General features: G+C 46.9%; 1 protein-coding gene across 2 annotated transcripts in view; it reads right to left on the reverse strand.

The window, feature by feature from the left end:
• The window catches only part of slc30a6 (solute carrier family 30 member 6), a gene marked incomplete at its 5' end in the record, with an annotated part of 35284 nt that overhangs the window by 22667 nt on the left and 6617 nt on the right, over positions 1–6000 (reverse strand). The window lies entirely within an intron of this gene.

The raw sequence follows: 6000 nt of genomic DNA on the forward strand, positions 1-6000 counted from the left end.
ATCGAACGCCTCAACTGCTGCGGCGAGGAGGCTCTCCAGGGAGGAATGAGAGAGTGAAGAGGAGGAACAGTTGAACCAGCGAGAGAAGAATGGAACGATGGGAGAGGAAGAGGACGAGGAGACAGGACAGGTGGGCGAGGGAGGAGAGAAGGAACAGATGAACAAGTGAGAGAAGAATGGAACGATGGGAGAGGAAGAGGACGAGGAGACAGGACAGGAGGGCGAGGGAGGAGAGAAGGAACAGATGAACAAGTGAGAGAAGAATGGAACGATGGGAGAGGAAGAGGACGAGGAGACAGGACAGGAGGGCGAGGGAGGAGAGAAGGAACAGATGAACAAGTGAGAGAAGAACGGAACGATGGGAGAGGAAGAGGACGAGGAGACAGGACAGGAGGGCGAGGGAGGAGAGAAGGAACAGATGAACAAGTGAGAGAAGAATGGAACGATGGGAGAGGAAGAGGACGAGGAGACAGGACAGGAGGGCGAGAGAGGAGAGAAGGAACAGATGAACAAGTGAGAGAAGAATGGAATGATGGGAGAGGAAGAGGACGAGGAGACAGGACAGGAGGGCGAGGGAAGGAGAGAAGGAACAGATGAACAAGTGAGAGAAGAATGGAATGATGGGAGAGGAAGAGGACGAGGAGACAGGACAGGAGGGCGAGGGAGGAGAGAAGGAACAGATGAACAAGTGAGAGAAGAATGGAACGATGGGAGAGGAAGAGGACGAGGAGACAGGACAGGAGGGCGAGAGAGGAGAGAAGGAACAGATGAACCAGCGAGAGAAGAATGGAACGATGGGAGAGGAAGAGGACGAGGAGACAGGACAGGAGGGCGAGGGAGGAGAGAAGGAACAGATAAACAAGTGAGAGAAGAATGGAACGATGGAAGAGGAGGAACTAGTGAGAGAAGGAGAGAGGAGGTTGGGAACACTGCCCAGCGCTGACACTGCTGACCACTGAGGGAGAAACATGAGACTGGACCTGAGGGGGGGGGGGGGGGGGGGGGGGGGGGGGGGGATCTCTCTCTCCCTCCCTCCCCCTCCCTCCCCCTCCCTTTCTAAGAGCCTTTCAAAGCCCTCTCTCTCAAACACACACACACATATATGATGAAGCGTTCATAAAAACAAGCGTGTCTTCATATGGTTAACACACATACACACTCCCTGGTGAGCGTGGCCCACACAGACAGCTTGTCGTCCCAACATGTGACAAGCAGCTTCTGTCGATATGAAACCAGACCGAAGTCAAATGGATCCTCGTATCTCCACGTGGGATTTGAGAGGCAGCTGGCCGTGATACGTTAAACCAAACTCAGCGCTACACCCACCCCGCCTTCATGCCCCCCGTGCCCTGACCCCGTCCTCTGATGGCAATCAATGTAACATCATCTGTTAAGACAAAACTCCCATTAGGAGAGCTAAGCGCTGGTATGTTCAGGCATTTTTCAAGCATTTCAGAGTACGAGTTCAGTCCTAACGGGCCAAATATTCCTATATTTGTGAATACTTGGTCCTAAATTTAGGAATAAAAGTGTTATCAACTTTCGTATCCTGGGAGTTGACTCCCATCTATGCATATGACGTCTACATTAAGGGTCGAACACAGTCACAGGACTATCGTGAGGCTCTAGCTACACCATCACATCTATGAGAGGGATGGACGACGAAAGACTCGCACACAGATCTCTGTTCACTCTTCAACTACTCGGTCTTAGTCTGAGGTAACGCTAGTGAGCTAGCAATGGAATAATCTGGTGTTTTTAAAGATATGGTGGCGGAATGATGTTTCAATTGTGTTTGTCTTTCTGCATTTTTCAGGGGAAAGAATGTGAATTGTGTTGAAGCTTGAAAGAACTTTTAATTCAAGTCTTTGCCCGTTTCAGCCGAGCCTAGTCAGAGGACAGAGAAACACGGAAATCATCACTGTTGCAAAGATTTCTGAAATCGGGCAGAAAAGCAGTCTTTTAAACTTTCACATATATTGTTTTTAACTGTTGATTGGACACTAGAAGATTTTATAGATCAGAAAATACACGACTGTTGATGGCAGGCGGAGTGCTTTGCGGTGGATTGTCCCTTTAAAGGCGGATCCCATGGGAGCAGATCACAGACATCATCAGCGCGTTTAGGTGATCGAGACAAACTGGGAGAAAAAACAGATGTGGTGGCTGTATGGGGAGTAAGAGGAGCTGATCACACGCACACACACACGGTTACTGTGAGTGTGTGTTGGCTGTACTCAAGGCCCCCTGGGACGGACTGCTTCACCAGCTGTGTTCTGACACAGGAACACTGAGGGCCCGGGGACCACACACACACACACATTCAACTGTCTCTGGATGAGAAACAAACAAACTAATGGGTATGCACACAAACACTGCGTTGACCTGGTTTCTCAGTGCTGCTCTGGGCCGAAAAACAGCTGGACACACACACACACACACACACACACTAGAGTGCTGGGAAATAATTAAATACTATCATATATACTGACTTTCAATGGAATAATATTGTAAGTATTAATTACATCCACGTTTCCCTCACATGCGTTATTTCCCTGCACTGAAGACAGCAGGAAAATATCCTTCTATCAGCTTTAACAGATCTGTAGCAAGATTTTATGGTTTGGAGTTTGTGAGAATAATCACTGTCAAAATGAATATGTTGATTGTCTGTATATGTAACCTGTATTTATACTGCGTCCACATCCGTCAAACAGAGTGCAAATGGACTACAGAGACTCTAAAACAAAGCAAAAAATACACACAAACAAGGAGGCAGTGGAGACGAAAGACAGTCTGTCCATCCATCAGCTGAGAGGAGAAGAGGCGACAAGAGGGGGTCAGGGGAACGAGTGATGGGAGGGAGAGAGGGAGAGAGAGAGGGAGAGAGAGAGAGAGAGGGAGAGAGAGAGAGAGCGAGAGAGCGCTGAGGTAGGGGTGTGTGTGTGTGAGAAAGGGGAAGACATGGGTCTAAGTGACACAAAGGAGTGGGCTGTCTGTGATCGTTGGAGTGAAGGAGAAAAAAGGAATCAGACAGACTATTGGACAGACACACAGATGCCTAAACTGCTGTGTGTGTGTGTGCGTTTGGTCCGGTGAGACAAAAAGCTGATGTCTTTGCTTTGTAAGACTGAAAGCTGATCCAGTTGCCCAATGCACAATTTGATATGAGAGGAACAGCGTGTGACACACACACACACACACACACACACACACACCATCAGCTTATGTTTCAGCAACAGTGCAACAAAGAGTGCTTAAACAGCACATACACACACGGACACACAACCCAACCTTTATGTACACAAACATACAGCAGCTGGTTGTCATCACTGTGTCAATTAAAATAGAGTAGATTTAAAAGTAGAATCAAATGCAGTAGAGCGTCAGGTGAATTGAAGACGGGATCAGTTTAAAGACACTATGACATGAACGTAGTATTGTTGTCTGGTACCGTTTGGTCTCTGAGGGCCAAATGTTGGCAAGAGGAGGTGGAGAATGGGCCCCTGTGAGTCATTACTGGCTGGTATAGAAAGAGGAACATCTAGCAGCTAAATAAGCAGACATGTTTCTCAGGAGGAGACCAAAGCAGTTTGTGAACATGAACACCTTTTATTTTCACTGTAAACACGTTTGTGATTCTTAGAAAAGACGCGTCTGCACCATGTTCCCTCCACAGTCTGCGGGCTCGGAAAAGATAGATTCATACACACACACACACACACACACACACACACACACACACACACACACACACACACAACTCTGGTCCCATGTTCTCTTAACTAACATACACACACACACACACACACAGTATAAATGCATGGAGTCTATACCGCCGTACGTGCGTGTGTGTGTGGGTGGTGTAGTGTGTGTGTGTGGATGGTATAGTGTGTGTGTGTGGATGGTATAGTGTGTGCATTTAAACGGCTGCTAAGCCGTTAGACATGAGCTGATGCAGCAGATTGCAGGCATGTACAGTCTGCACATATGAAAAGGGACACGTGTGTGTGTGTGTGTGTGGACTAACTTCTATGAAGGTTATGCTTCATTTAAACTGAAAGTGGAACTGCATTGGAGGCGTTGGATGTCCACATACATAGCGTACACAGAGCCACACTGAGACACATGAGCTCACTGCTCTAACTGTCTGTGTGTGGGATCGACGGCTGAGGCTGAATGAGAATAATGAGACTCAGTCCAGTTTGTTTACGAACCAGCAGAGCAGACGGGTCCGTCAGCCCGTCGCACAAGAAACTAAGTCAATGGCTGATTTAACAACTCAAACATCAAATGTATTATTTTCATTGGAAATAGATTTGGAACTGAAAATAATTAAATAGTTCAAACACCATTTTTACTGGATTTGAGTAATACTGGAGAATGTTATAGTTTTTGTTAAGATGGCTTTATCTTTTAAATAAAGATTATTTTGAATATTCCACTTGCTCTGCATCCGTTGTTTAAACATTCAACTATCATTGGATATTAGCGGTGAGCGACATGGACAAACTATCAAAATGTACTCACTGGATTTGTTGTGGCACCCAAAACAATCCTCAAATTTAACACTTTGACTTTTCATATACTAACGCATCACTCGTCATTATCTCAGCATCATTAAATCTGTCCGATCAATGGAAATACTGAAGGAGCAGACCGACTTCTGAATGTGTAAATACTGGAGTGCTGATGAAGTGAGCGGAGGAGACTTAATACATGAGGAGGAATCTGACTGATAGTGTTGAGACGGGGCCGCTGTCTGCTCCGGTTGTTCTCATCGGGGGCCGAGTATCGACGGAGGGGTCGCCTTCCCCCGCTTCTTCAATACCTCTGTCCTTCGCTTCCTGTCTGCACGACACCCGACGCCACCGCTGTGTGTGTGTGTGCGCGTGTGTGTGTCTTATGCTGCAGTATTTGCAGGCAGAGGGAGCGGGGATAAGGTTGCATGTTGTTCTTTTCGTGGCAGCATTTTCCTGAGTGATGGAATCCCTGAGAGGGTTTAATGTTGGTGGTGGACACGAGCCTCACTGACCATAAACACTGCCTCTCCCTGCACCGGTCTCCCTGCACCACTGTCTCCCTGCACCACTGTCTCACTGCACCGCTGTCTCACTGCACCGCTGTCTCACTGCACAGCTGTCTCACTGCACAGCTGTCTCACTGCACAGCTGTCTCACTGCACAGCTGTCTCAGTGCACAGCTGTCTCAGTACACAGCTGTCTCCCTGCACCGATGTCTCAGTGCACCGCTGTCTCAGTGCACAGCTGTCTCAGTGCACAGCTGTCTCCCTGCACCGCTGTCTCAGTGCACAGCTGTATGCGGGACTCTCACCACATCTACAGATGGGCAGAGAGACAGGCAGACACTGAAATATGACATTTGCACTTTTCCCGCAACAGGTAACTTCTCTTTAACCTTAAAATCTGCACATTTCTCCCACGGCCTTGCGTAGCTGCAATCACTGCAATACACTCCATGTATGCGAGTTTAAATGTGTATGCGTGTGTTTTTGCCTCCTAAATATAAGCGTGTCACATCATCCAGAGCAAAACCAGTGGACAGCTCAGCTGAGGCAGAGAAATGGTTTTAAGTGCTGCTGCTCTGCACACACAGAGCTCACGAGATAAAACAAACACTCACAGTTAGGACCAACACTGATAGATGTGGGAGCCAGAGACGAACAATATTCAAATAATAATAATAATCATTTAACCATTATCCTTCATGTTCTCTTCCATATACGTTTGACTAATCAGATCCTGAATGCTTGTGTTTCTGGGCCATCAGACTTTGATGAGTGCAAGATTATTATTACTAATAGAAACGATGATTTTAGAAATAGGAGTAGATTTTATTATAGACCAGAAACCTTTTATAAATGTGCTACTCTCCTGCTCTGCTGGAGATATTTGAAGAGAGAAAAAAAGAAAAAATAAACAACATGTCCGTCAATATGACAGATGTGTTCTCTGTGTTGTAGCACCAGAGGCTAAAAAC

Source organism: Melanostigma gelatinosum (assembly GCF_949748355.1).
Source record: "Melanostigma gelatinosum genome assembly, chromosome: 12".
In the NCBI taxonomy this organism is placed as follows: domain Eukaryota; kingdom Metazoa; phylum Chordata; class Actinopteri; order Perciformes; family Zoarcidae; genus Melanostigma; species Melanostigma gelatinosum.